Source organism: Phacochoerus africanus, chromosome 1 (assembly GCF_016906955.1).
Source record: "Phacochoerus africanus isolate WHEZ1 chromosome 1, ROS_Pafr_v1, whole genome shotgun sequence".
Classification (NCBI taxonomy): Eukaryota; Metazoa; Chordata; class Mammalia; order Artiodactyla; family Suidae; genus Phacochoerus; species Phacochoerus africanus.
In genome coordinates this window covers 145,953,622-145,967,705 of record NC_062544.1, presented here as the reverse complement: position 1 = coordinate 145,967,705, position 14,084 = coordinate 145,953,622, and the positions used below count along the sequence as shown (strand labels likewise).

At 43.2% G+C, this 14,084-nt stretch overlaps 1 pseudogene; it reads right to left on the bottom strand.

Moving 5' to 3' along the window:
* Nucleotides 1-1,416: 1,416 nt before the first annotated feature.
* LOC125110645 (rRNA N6-adenosine-methyltransferase METTL5-like) lies at nucleotides 1,417-2,354 on the bottom strand (annotated as a pseudogene).
* Nucleotides 2,355-14,084: the final 11,730 nt, after the last annotated feature.

Here is a 14,084-nt window from a genome sequence, read left to right as displayed (position 1 = left end):
TAAAAAGCAAAAATAAATAAATAAGTAAAGAGAGAGAGAGAAGGAGACCCAGTATGTTGTGGCCAAGTTTTTCTCACATGGCTAACTATCTAGGAGAGAATTGTTAGCCCATTTGGGACTGGCAAGAGTGGCCATATCTGGGTTTTGGGTCTTAGTTGCTAGCGGAGCCAGCTGACCCTAAAGTGGAGCATGTGTGAGAGTAGCTGAGTGTGTATGTGTTTGTTTCTATACTTGTATTCTAGAATCAACCCATGTCAGACTAGGGAAAATTTCCTCAAGTCTCATTTCTTCATTTTCAAAATGGGAGTAGTAACAATGTCTCTCACATAAATTTTGAGGATTCAGTGAAAAAGATAATATATAGAAAGTGCTTCACATCATTCCTTGAACATAGCAGGTATTCAATGAATGGTAGCTAATTTTATAGAGGTCCCCAGGCTAGGGGTAGAATTGGAGCTGTAGCTGTCAGCCTACGCCACAGCCACAGCAATGCAGGATTCAAGCCGAGTCTGTGATGTACACCTCAGCTCACGGCAACCCTGGATCCCCAACCCACTGAGCGAGGCCAGGGATGGAACCTGCACCCTCATGGATGCCAGTCAGATTTGTTTCCACTGAGCCATGACAGGAATTCCTAATTTTAGGAATTTTTTTATAGCCACACCTGTGGTATATGGAAGTCCCTGGGCCAGGAATTTAATCTGAGCTGCAGCTGTGACCTATGCCACAACTCTGGCAACACTGGATCCTTTAACCCACTGCACCGGCCTGGGGACTGAACCTTTACCTCTGCAGCAACCCAAACCACTGAAGTCAGATTCTTAGCCCACTGTGCCACAGAAGGAACTCTGCTAATTTTAATTTTTAATTTTATTATTTTAAATCTTGCTTTTTTTTTTTTCCTTTTCTTTTTCGGCCATACCCATGGCATATAGAAGTTTCACAAGCCAAGGATTGAATCCAAGATGCAGTTGTGACCTAAACCACAGCAGTGGCAATACTGGATCCTTAAGCTCTGTGCTGGGCTGGAGATTGAACCTGCATTGCTGCAGAGACAACACCGGATCCTTAAACTGTTGTGCCACAGTGGGGACTCCTAAATCCTGTTTTTTTTTGTTTTTTGTTTTGTTTTTTTTTTTGCTTTTTAGGGCTATACCTGCGGCATACGAAAATTCCCAGACTAGGGGTCAAATTGGAGCTGCAGCTGCTGGCCTATGCCACAGCCACAGCAATGCAGGATCCAAGCCACCTCTGCAACCTATACCACAGTTCATGGCAATACCAGATCCATGACCCACTGAGCGAGGCCGGGGATCAAACCTGCAACCTCATTGATACTAGTCAGATTCATTTCCACTTTGCCACAATGGGAACTCCTGTTGTTGTTGTTGTTGTTTTATTCATTTTAATTAGATTTTAAGCTGCTTTTGTCTTTGAAGGCTTTAAAAAAGAAAACCGAATTAGGTCCACTTCGATGTCCACTGATTTTTTTTTAATGAAATGTGTATGATGCTGGCAGGTCATATCGCAGCTCTGCAATAATATCTATCTTGATTTTCCACTCTGCAGCCTTCTTTTGAGTATGTTCTCTTGTTGAGGGTTTGTGTAAAGAATATACTGCTGTTCTTGCCATTTCCAAGGCAGTCTTCAGAAATGCTCTATCTGTCCCTTTATTATTTTTGGTCCCAAAGGGATGATTCATAATTACTGTATCAAATAACTTGGACATTTCGTTAGATAATGAGCACACGTCACACTGAACCATGTCAACATTTGTTTTTTGTCTTTTTTTTTTTTTTTTTTTTTTGCTATTTCTTGGGCCGCTCCCGAGGCATATGGAGGTTCCCAGGCTAGGGGTCCAATCGGAGCTGTAGCCACCGGCCTACGCCAGAGCCACAGCAACGTGGGATCCGAGCTGCGTCTGCAACCTACACCACAGCTCACGGCAACCCCGGATCGTTAACCCACTGAGCAAGGGCAGGGATCGAACCCACAACCTCATTGTTCCTAGTGGGATTCGTTAACCACTGAGCCACGACGGGAACTCCAACATTTGTTAACTCAAACTCTTCTACATTCCTATTAAATACTTACAATGCATCTTCACCTATGTCAAATCCAACACACAACCCCTGCTCCTAGTATTGCAGTTGCGATGCTAAGCATTCCACAGCCACATCCTAGATCTGCAACCATTTTATTTTCAATGTCATCATATGTATTGTGGATTGTATAGAGCATACATGCTACAATGTGTGGCCTGTTGGATACTGTTCTAGAAGTAGCTTGGGCTTTTCGAATGCATCCACTTGTTGCAGGCGACTTTCTAGTTCCTTAGGCCTTAATTTCTTCATTTTTTAAAAACTGTGAACTTGAAAGGTTTAACGGTGCTGGATCTTTGCAGCCTTTGCTATTTGCATTTTCCTTCTTTGTTTCCCTCTTTTTAAGTCCTTTTTTTTTTTTTTTTAAACAAGTAATTCACAACATTCTTTTCAGGAAAATCTGAAAATGCAAAATAAGAAAAAATATGTCAAATTGCCTAGTATTGGAGTTCCTGTTGTGGAGCAGTGGAAAAGAATCTGACTAGTATCTGCGAGGATTTTGGTTAGATCCCTGCCCTTGCTCAGTGGGTGGGGGATCCGGCATTGCCGTGAGCTGTGGTGTAGGTTGCAGACATGGCTTGGATCCCAGTTGCTGTGGCTGTGGCATAGGCCGGTGGCTATAGTTCCAATTTGACCCCTGGCCTGGGAACTTCCATATGGTGAGGATGAGGCCCCCTGCCCCCCGAAAAAAGCAAAAAAAAAAAGTTACCTAGTATCTTACCACCCAGATTTGGTCACTAGCAACCTTTTGGTGAAAATTCCCCTAGCTTCCAGACTTTTTTTCAGTACATATGCACATAGGAATGAGTATGTGTTAGAGAGTGTGATTTGTGTATATTTTTAGTTATATACATATTATACAAGTGTAATTTTTAATAGCATGGAAGTGCTCATTACTTTTTAAAAAAATTATGGTTGATTTATAATGTTGTGCCAGTTTCTGATGTATAGCAAAGTGACTCAGTCATACACACACACACACACACACACACACACACACACACACACACGTATATATTCTTTCTTAATATTATTTTCCATCATGATCTATCCCAGGATATTGGGCACTGTTCCCTGTGCCATACAGTAGGATCTTATTGCTCCTATTACTTTTTATTACTTCGAACTCTTCATCCTTGCATTTATGTACAGCACTGAGACTTTAGCAATAAATGGAACGTAACTTACAACCTGTCATTTTAGTATCTCTGGATCCCAAATCATAATCTCTTAACAGATCTGAATTCCTCAGAGTGAATATAGGAAACAACAGCCTCCGGGGATGTTCTGAGAAAGGTTTCTTGGCCAAAAACTTGAGAAATGCTGCATATTCTCTTTCAGTCTTCCAGAATCATAAATGCTCATTTGTGATTAAATATTAAATTAAATTAATTAATATATATTAAATTAAATATGTGATCAAAGCATGTCAAAGGCCCTGAGAAGTCCTGTTGTAAAATACCTTATTTCACTTTATTTTATTTTATTTTATTTTTTTGTCTTTTTGACATTTCTTGGGCCGCTCTCGCAGCATATGGAGGTTCCCAGGCTAGGGGTCGAATTGGAGTTGTAGCCACTGGCCTATGCCAGAGCCACAGCAACACGGGATCTGAGCCGCATCTGCAACCTGCACCACAGCTCACGGCAATGCCGGATCCTTAACCCACTGAGCGAGGCCAGGGATCGAACCCACAACCTCATGGTTCCCAGTCGGATTCGTTAACCACTGCACCACGACGGGAACTCCCCTTATTTCACTTTAACCCAAACTTTCCCCAATTTTTTGTTTGTTTGTTTGCTTTTTTTTTAGGGCCGCATCCACGATATATGAAGGTTCCTAGGCTAGGGGTCGAATAGGAGCTACAGCTGCTGGCATATGCCACAGCTCACAGCAACGCCAGATCCATAACCCTGAGTGAGGTCAGGGATTGAACCCACAGCCTCATGGTTCCTTGTTGGATTCATTTCTTCTGTGCCATGACAGGAACTCCCAGACTTTCCCAAATTTAAGTGAACTCTTCTTTTAATTTTATTTTGAAAAATAATATACAGTAAAAGTAATCTTTTTGGGTGTACAGCTCTGTAAAGTTTTACACATATACGATTTTTGTAACCACCACCACAGTCAGGATACAGAGCAGTTTTATCACACCCCCAAAACACCCTTGTGCTATCCATTTATAGTCACATCCCCTACTCCTCTGACTCCTGGCAACCACTGACATGTTCTTTACCAATATAGTTTTCTTTTTTACAAGAAAGTCATATAAGTGAAATTATACTGGCTTTGAGACTGGCTTCTTCCACTCAGGTAATATCTTTGAGACTCATCCATGTTGAATGTATCAAGAGTTAGGTCTTTTTCATTGCTTAGTAGTATTTTATGGTATTGATGTCCCACAGTTTATTCTGTTGAAGAACATCTGGGTTGTTTCTAGCCTTTGGTGATTATGAATAGAGCTGCTATAAAGATTCATGTACAGGTTTTTGTGTGAACATAAATTTTTACTTCTTTACGGTATGGGAAGTGCTGGGTCATGTGGTAAGTGCATTAAGCAAACTCTTTTTATCTTCGCCACACCTATTAAGATTTTACATAACCAGTATTTCACAGAATGTGCTATTAACATCCTACGGTCTTAGTATTTCACACTTGGGAAATAAAGCTTTAGGAAGGCCTTGAATGCTGTGACAATGCTGTATTTGAGAGTCAAATAGACCTCAAGTCCATCTCCCATGTCCGCATTTTGCTTAGTTTCCACCAGGACTCCAACCATATTTCCATTTGTTGAGGACCTACTGCCAGACATCTGTGTCATGGTAATATCTGATTTAACCCTCACAATAGTCCTGTGGTTTTGCAGATGAGGGGGCTGAGGTCCAGGGAGGTTAAATGGCTAGTTTAAGTTTTCACAGCTGCTAAGTAGCTGAGCTTTAAATCTGTGTATCCTATCTCCAAGCCTAGTTCTTTTTCTGCTACCTTATCTACTGGCCTTTTTCTCCCTTTCCCTCTTAGAACATTTTTTTTTTTCCTGGGGTCTGTAGTCAGTTGTCTTCGACCAGGGTTGGTAAATAAAAAACACAAGTGCTGTCACTTCCCACTTCTGTGCTTATAAAGACATCCATTTTCTTTTTTTTCTCAGTCCTGATGAAGCTTTCTCCAGGACAACTCTCAGTTGATTGGAGTTAGCACTTGAGCTGATGACCATTTGCTATTTTGTTCTTGGACTCTGTATTAGTTATCAATTGCTGTGTAACAAAGTGCCTCAAAATATAGTGGCTTATGGAGTCCCTGATGGCTCAGTAGGTTAAGGATCCAGTGTTGTCACTGCTGTGGCTCTGGTTACTGCTATGGCAGGGGTTCAATCCCTGGGGCCCAGGAACTTCTCCATGCCACCAAGTGCAGCCAAAAAAATTACAGCAAAGTCCTTGAGCCAAAGTTGTTAAACTCACCTTAAACAAAACAAAACAAAACAAAAAGCCATAGTGGCTTAAAAGCAGTAAACATCAGTTACAGTCTTGCACAATTTCTGTGGGTCAGGAATTCAAAAAGGGCACAGTGGAATGGCTGTCTCTGCTCCACCAGGCCTGGGGACTTGAAGACTTGAAGGCTGAGGCTGAAGTCATCTAAAGGCTTGTTCACTCCCTTGTCTTGTGGTTGATTTTGATTGTTGGCTGAAGGCCAGCCTGGGGCTGTTTTATGAACATCCTCGTGTGGCCTCTGCCTGTGACTTAGGTTTCCTCAAAATGTGGTGTCTTGCTTGGTTCCAAAAGTTAGAATGGAAAGAGAGAGCAGGAGAGCAAAGGCACCAGTCAGAAAGCATCCCTTCCATCACATTCTGTTTCTTAGAAGTGAGTCATTAAATCTGTCCCATTTTCAAGGGGCAGTAAATTAAACCCCATATTTTAAAGGAAGGAATGTCAAATAATTTGTGGACTTTTTAAAAACCACCAGATGTTGTGCACGTATTGGACATAGACGGTCTGTGTGGGCCTTGTATAGCACTATGAGTAATTAAGTGTTGAAATTAAGGGTTGTTTTTTTGGTGGTAACACTTGGAAATAACATTATTCAGAGCCTTTTATCTAGCATGCCCACAGTGAATATTCACTAATTGGAAAGAGTTTCTTTGGAAAATAATCTCTCTGCCCTTCACTGGGACTTAAAGACAATTTCCTTTATTACTGATAGGTTTGGCTAGAGATGCAGAGATAAGACCTCTGACAGAAAAAGCTGAGGGAAAGCACATTTAGGGCTTATTCCTTGTGTAATTCCATAAAAAAGTGTTGTACTTTCAGTGCATCTGTCCATATTTTCATTATTCAGTGCAAATTTTTATGCAGAGTGAATTAGCAGGACTCTTTCAGACATGGAGAGATAACCAAAAAAAGGAACTTACTTTTCACTTAATTGAGAAGTTCAAGGGGATGAATTTATTATGATTGGATCCAGGGCCCCCCCAAATGTTGCTAGGATACTGTTTTCTTCTCTTCTGGTCTGCCCCTGTATTTTAGCCCTTTCTGCTCTATTGGCTTTATTCTCAGGCAGATTCTCCCTGGGAGGTGGTCCAAATGGAGAGCACCATGACATTCTACTGGCTTGGCAAGCCCACTAGATCAAATTGCCTATTTTCCTGTCACTCTAGAAAAGTGCCAAGGTGGTGCTTGTCTTAGTTTCTTTGGGTTGCCGTAACAAAATACCATAGTCACATAGCTTACAAACAACAGAAATTTATTTCTCACAGTTCTGGAAGATGGAGTCCAAGATCTTGGTGCTGGCAGATTTGGTGTGGTGTCTGATGAGGGCCTGTTTCCTGGCTCATAGGTGTTACCTTCTTGCTTTGTCCTCATATGGTGGAAATGGCAGGGGATCTCTTATAAAAATGCCAATCTCATTCATGAAGTTTCCACCCTCAGGACCTAAGCACCTCCCAAAGGCCTCACCTGCTTATACCATCATCTTTGGGGGTTAGGATTTCAACATATGAATTTGGTGGGGGGACACAAACATTCAGACCACAGCAATGCTGATTGGCCTACCTTGGGTCACTTACTCACCCCTGAGCCAATTATTGTGGTATATGTGGAATCCGAGCCTGGCCACTGGCCAGTAGGCAGTCCCTCCTGAACCTGTGAACTAAGGCTGGGGAATTTGTTCCTTATCCACAGGATGAGATGGGCTTTGTTATCAGAAGCGAGCATGCTGGGCAAAGACAACAGACATTCCCTGTGCACAGTGACATGCCTTTTGTCCCCAAGGATTTCTAATCTCTACTTTCCCGTTTCTGCCCTGGCTTTCTATTCAGCTAGTCCTCACCTTCACAGTAATGTTCCTACTCAACTTGTGGGCTCTGAGTTTCCCAGAAGGACAGCTTAAAGGGCAAATGGATGTTTTCATAGTCTAAAGTCTAGTGTTTACTGTCGATGCCTTGATTTGCTCTTGTGACTTCTGTAGTCGCGACTCCTGGCCAGTTTAGGATTTGAGGGCACAGGGCACTTTGGTTTTGGTCATAATTTTCTGGACTCCTAACCTGTCTCTCATGGTCAGGAAGCAGTTACTCCTTGACCTGTGACCTTGACTTGGGGCCTTTTTACTCCTTAGTCTCTGGTGCTTACTTCCCTTGCATCCTGTCTCTTGATTTATTTTATTACTCTGCCTTGTTATACTACGTTTTGGCTTACTAGTATGTCATGGAGTTCCTGCTGTGGCACAATGGGATAGACAGTATCTCTGCGGCGCTGAGATGCAGGTTCAATCCCAAGCCCAGCACAGCATGTTAAAGGATCCAACATTGCTGCAGCTGCAGTGTAGGTGGCAACTGCAGCTCAGACCTGATACCTGGCCTGGGAACTCCATATGCCACAGGGAGGCCAAATAAGAACAAAAATAGTATCTCATGGACCAAATAATTTCCTAACACTGATCGGTATCCTGGGCTTTGTTTTCTCAATCAATAGGCCTCTGTCTCTCACTTTCTTCTTTGGGAGGACAAGCTGAGATATAGTGGAATTAACTTTGGATTCATAACCAAAAGCCCTGAGTTCAAAACCTGGCATATATGACTTTAGGCAAGGCTTTCTAATCTCTCTGCACCCCGATTTTCTCATTTGTAAAACAGGAAAAATAATATCTACCTTACAGGATTGCCTTGAAGATTAAAAAAGGAGGGAGTTCCCGTTGTGGCTCAGTGGTTAACGAATCCGACTAGGAACCATGAGGTTTCAGGTTCGGTCCCTGCCCTTGCTCAGTGGGTTAACGATCCGGCGTTGCCATGAGCTGTGGTGTAGGTTGCAGACGCGGCTCGGATCCCAAGTTGCTGTGGCTCTGGCGTAGGCCGGTGGCTGCAGCTCCGATTGGACCCCTAGCCTGGGAAACTCCATATGCCGCAGGAGCGGCCCAAGAAATAGCAAAAAGACAAAAAAAAAAAAAGATTAAAAAAGGAGAATGCAGATATTACAAGATAACAGTACATAATAATTCTAAAATGCTAATGTGTGTATTTTAAATTAGTTTTTTTCACCCTTCTGAAAGTGCTTCTGTTTATGTAGCCTTCTCCATTTAAGCTTCTAGGCCATTCTGTGCTCATTAACTCAGGGAAGAAAATGTCAGAGCAAAAAAAAAAAAAAACAAATGGGAATCTTTCTTGCTTTGGTTTCCAAAAGTCTAAAGCTCTTAGGGGAACACTGAGAGCACTGAACATGGCCAGAATGAGTGGGGACAAGGGGTTTGAAGAGAGATTCTCCCTCAGGTGAACAGAAAATCCACTTTTTGAAGGGGAGGTGAGGGTGGGAAGGAGGAGAGACACTGGGGGTATGATAGACCTAGAGATGCCGCAGGGACCAGAGAGAGGGGCCTTATGTCCTGCTTTCTGGGCAAAGTCTTGTAGAGCAGAAAGGACACAACTGGCAGATTCCTGTTTCCCTGTGTGGCCCAGAAATGGTGCTGGGCCGGAAGGCATCATGAAGCTTGGGTGAGGGACATGTCAAGTGATGATCAGTGAGGATTGCAGCCTACAGGCCAAACAAGGTGACGGTGATTTCATCTGACAGCTGCATGGATACATGACAGCAGGGACCAGAATACATGCCCCACCCCCCATGATTCTCCATAAACACCCAGAACCAAGAGGCATTCCCTAAAAAACGTGATGAAGACTTTAAATTAGCTGAGGTGGCACTCCTACTGCGGCTCAGTGGTAATGAACCCGACTAGTATGCATGAGGATGTGGGTTTGAGCCCTGACATTGCTCAGTGGGTTGAGTTGCTGTGAGCTGTGGTCACAGATGAGGCTCTAATCCTGCGTTGCTGTGGCTGTGGCATAGGCTGACTGCTGCAACTCTAATTCGACCCCTTAGCCTGGGAACCTCCATATGTTGCAGATGCGGCCCTAAAAAGACAATAAATAAATAAGTAATAAATTAGCTGAGATTACATTTTTACCACTCTGGTTGAATAGGGGCCAAGAATGAAGTTCAGTTATAAATTTTTTTTTTTCATTTGTTTATAACTGTGTGGTAGATTCAGAGCTGTAACTACTACTGTAGGAAGCATTTAGCCTGTGACTATAGGCAGATAGGTCTCAGAGGTCTCAAACCTTTACCAAACATCCAAGGAGCCAGTGAACCTAAAAGGTAATGAATTTTGTGGCCAGGCCAGGTCCTGGGGAAATTTATGGCCCAAACATTTTCCTGTTTCTGGGTCAGGAAATGATAGCACACAGATGGAATTTACAATGGGAGCCTGAATGGAGTGGCCCCACCCAGGCCGCTCAGCAAAAAGCCCCTTTCACTGGGTCTATTCAGATATAATGAGTGCTCCCCAGGCTCTCCTGGCTGGCCGCTTTTTCTTTTTCCTCGACTGCTTTCACTTTTTCACAGAGGGCTGCCTCGCATGTAGTCCACTTGGGACCGGGGTGAGCCCTGATTTGGCAGGAGAAAGGAAGAAGTACACAGCGGCCTACAAAATTGAATTGCTCTGCCTCCCTGGCCCCTTTCCTTGAATAATGTCTTTGTGCTTTGAAATGTAGGGAAGTTCCAGTTTCTCAGGCTTAAGAAAAAAAAAAACAAAAAACAAAAAACCAACCCCCCCCCCCCAGATGTTCATCTAACCTCTCTCCCGCCTTGAGATGCTTAGCAGGAAGTAGTTAAGGGGAGGAACAATTATTAAATTATATGTTTCTTTAAGTTTTATAAATCAGCCAGGATAGCTGATTTCTAAACAAATATATTTGATGCATTCCTTCAGATGGACAAAAACACTGGCTCAATTTAAAAATCCAGTTTTTAAAAAATCATGTGGGACAAATTGCTACACTAAAAAAGAAAAACACAACCCTGTTTTTGACTCTAGCCAGTGACCCACTTTCATGAAATATTTGACAGAGCAAAATTGCATTGCCAGAGAGGAGTTCAGACAGCCTTTGGAATCTGTTGAAATGAGTTTTTGATAATAGGCATGATTTAGGTCATCTCTGTTTTACTTTCCTGAATTTTATTCTACTTTTTTGAAGATGAATGCTAATAGCATCACATTATTTTTTGAAAATCCTGAAAGCAAATTATATTGAAAAATCATTATCATCATTTAGATCCCCATATGTTTCAATGGTTTATGTATTTAATATTCATTTCATCATAAAAGATATGATTTCACTGTTTATTTTTGAATGTTGTAGAATGTGGCAGAAAGTGTAAAACATTCTCTAATCAAGGACTGTTATTTATCTCTTTGGCTGGGTTGCTGGAGGCCATGCTATGGAACTAAATTTGGATTAAGAGGTTGTAGTTTGCCCCTCCAGCAGCCATTCCCCTTCTTTCTGTTTCCAGCCCAGATTTGTGTTTTCTCCTTTCCGCTACAGATCTCTGCAAGGCTCCATTCTTAGCTCCAGGCCAATCAAGTTAGCAAATCCTTTCTCTCACCCAGCTTGGGGACGAGGGGTGGGAGGGTGGGGGGATGGAGGGGGGGTGGGGGTTGGGGTGGGGGGTTGGGAAGAGCATAGAGTTTGGTTTCATAGCCAATGAAATGCAGCCAGTACTTTTCTGGGATTGGTGGGAGAAAGAGGCAGGTGCCCTCCTCCCACTAATATTAAAGTCTGGGAGAAGGTGGAGCTGGGAATTCCCATTGTGGCTCAGTGTAACCAACCCGAATAGTATCCATGAGGACTTGGGTTCGATCTCTGGCCTCGGTCAGTGTGTGGGTTGCCATGAGCCGTGGTGTAGGTTGCAGACTTGGCTTGGATCCTGCTTTGTGGCTGTGGGGTAGGCTGGCAGCTTAAGCTTAGATTGAACCCCTAAGATGTGAATGGATTATGTGGCTGGTGTGTCTCTAAAAAGACAAAAAAAAAAAAATAAGGTGGAGCTGGAGGCATGGCAGCCAGTTTGGCACCCTGAAGAGAAAGCCTGAAGCTATTGCGGAGGCTGGGGGGGTTTGAAGAGCCTGAGGATGAATGAAGCCAACCCCACTGAAGGCAGAGCTAAGAAATTGGAGCTGCACATGCTGGCCTACGCCACAGCCACAGCAATGCCAGATCCTAACCCACTGAGCAAGGTCAGGGATCGAACCCGCATCCTTATGGATACTAGTCAGGTTTGTTACCACTGAACCATGATGAGAACAAGGGGTTTTCTGTTTTTTTATTTTTATTTTTAATTGTATTTTATTTTTGCCTTTATTTATTTATGTTTTTTAAGGGCCGCCCTCATGGCATATGGAGGTTCCCAGGCTAGGGGTCTAATTGTAGCTATAACTGCTGGCCTACACCACAGCCATAGCAACGCAGGATCCATAACCCACTGAGCAAGGCTCTTGGTTCCTGGTTGGATTTGTTTCCACTGTGCCACAAGAACTCCCAGTTTTCTGTTTTTAAAAGCAGTTATGTCAAGGCAGGTCTAGAGTCCAAAGGAACTGGATATTAGCCAAGATAAGGCTCCAGATGCTGGGAATGAGGCTGGAGTCTAGTCATCAGAACTGGGCCCCAATGCCACCATAGTCCCTCTGCTCCTGTTGCCTAGTTCCTGCCTAGTTCCTACCTGATTCAATGCTGGTTTCCATGGAGGTGCTGGAGCAGCTTATGTCCTTGCCATTTCAGGTCAGGTCTGTCTGGGGAACGAGGAGCAGGACTGGATTTGGAGATGGGAAGTCATGTCCCTTCAGCTGGAGAGGGAAAGGGGAGGCTGGGTACATATTGTGAGGGGCTATAGTAAGACAGAAAGTTGGCTGTATTGCATCTCTTTCATCATATGGACCCTTTTTTCTCTCCTGCTCTGTATGCAGAGATTGTGTCTTTACTTTGGGTCTCTGCTCTGAACATTTTCCCACCCTCTTGTGCTCTGCCCAACTTCCTCAAATGGGTTAGACATCTCTCCTCAGTATTCCCATAAGCTCTTTTATGTACCAAATGTTATATTTTTCACATTATATCTTCATTCATTTATTAGTAACTATTATTGAGTGCCTGCCACGTAACAGTGTTGTTCCAGACACTAAGATACAACAGTAAACAAGACAAAAATCCCTGCCTTCAAGGAATTATATTCTAATGGGTGGAGACAGACAATAAAATAAGCAAACTGTAAGCTTTTAAAAAGTGGATATGTGCAAAGGGGAAACAATAGGGAAAGAGGATAACTTTTAATGGACTGGTGAGGGAACACTTCATTGAGAAGGTGGCGTTTGAGTAGATTTGAAGGAGATGAATGAACAAGCCATGTGGCTGTTGGAGGAAAATACTCTCCAGGTGAATGGAATAGCAAGTATAAATACCCTGAGGTGGGCACTTCATGTGTCAGAGGAATGGCAAGGCAGTCAGTGTGGGTGAAGTGGAGTAAGCTCCAAGAAGAGGCATAGCAGCTGAGTTCTTCACAGTGTTGACAGAGAAATAGGGATCAGAGGCTATTTCACTTATTTACTTCTGCATAAGGAACCACTCTAAAATGTAATGGCTTAACACAGTTTATTATTTTTCTAATTAAACCAATTCTGTGGCAGTTATTCTGTGGTCTCACCTTTAGGTCCCTTGTGGCTGAGAAGGCAGGATGCTAGGATGGATGGTCTAGGTCTCTATCCTAATGTGGCTTCTCATCATTTGCTTGTTTTGCCCAGCCTTCTTATGTGACAGCTGTGTCCCAAAAGGGAGCATTCTAAGGAGATGAGCGCCAGTGATGAGAGCTTGTCTAGCCTCTGCTTACATTGCATTTGGTGGTATTCCACTGGCCAAAGCAAGCCTTTTTGCTATGCATAGGGTCAGTATGGGGATGGGGAACCCCATACAAGAATGTGAATATCAGGATGTGGGATTCATTGGCGCGGGGCGGCTCAGAGATCCTGGTTTCTAAACCAAATGAACAAGTGAGGCAAGGGTGTAGCTGGGCTGGAATGTTGGGAGTTCTCTTTGTGGCTCAATGGTAATGAACCCGACTAGTGTCCATGAGGACGTGGGTTCCATCCCTGGCCTCGATCAGTGGGTTAAGGATCTGGCGTGGCCATAAGCTGTGGTGTAGGTTGTAGACTTGGCTTGGATATGACATTGCTGTGGCATAGGCCAGTGGATACAACTCCGATTTGACCCGTAGCCTGGGAACCTTCATATGCTCTTGGTGTGGCCCTAAAAAGATGAAAAAAAAAGACATATGCTTTTAAAAAAATATCTGAACACACAGATAAGTGAAAGGAAGAGTATAAAAATTTCTTGAGGTGTTCCTGCTGTGTTGCAACAGTATCGGTGGCATCTTGGGAGAACTGGGACACAGGTTCGATCCCTGGCCTGGCACAGTGGGTTATAAGGATCCAGTGTTGCTGCTGCTGTGGCTTAGGTCGTGTCTGTGGCTCTGATCTGATCCCTGGCCTAGGCACTCCATATGCTAAAGAGCAACCAAAAAAAAAAAACAAAAAAAAAAAAAACAAAAAAACCCTCTTGAAATCCCACCATCCCAAAGGCACCATTTTAGTGACATTTAGCACTCAGACATCCTTCAGTGAATACG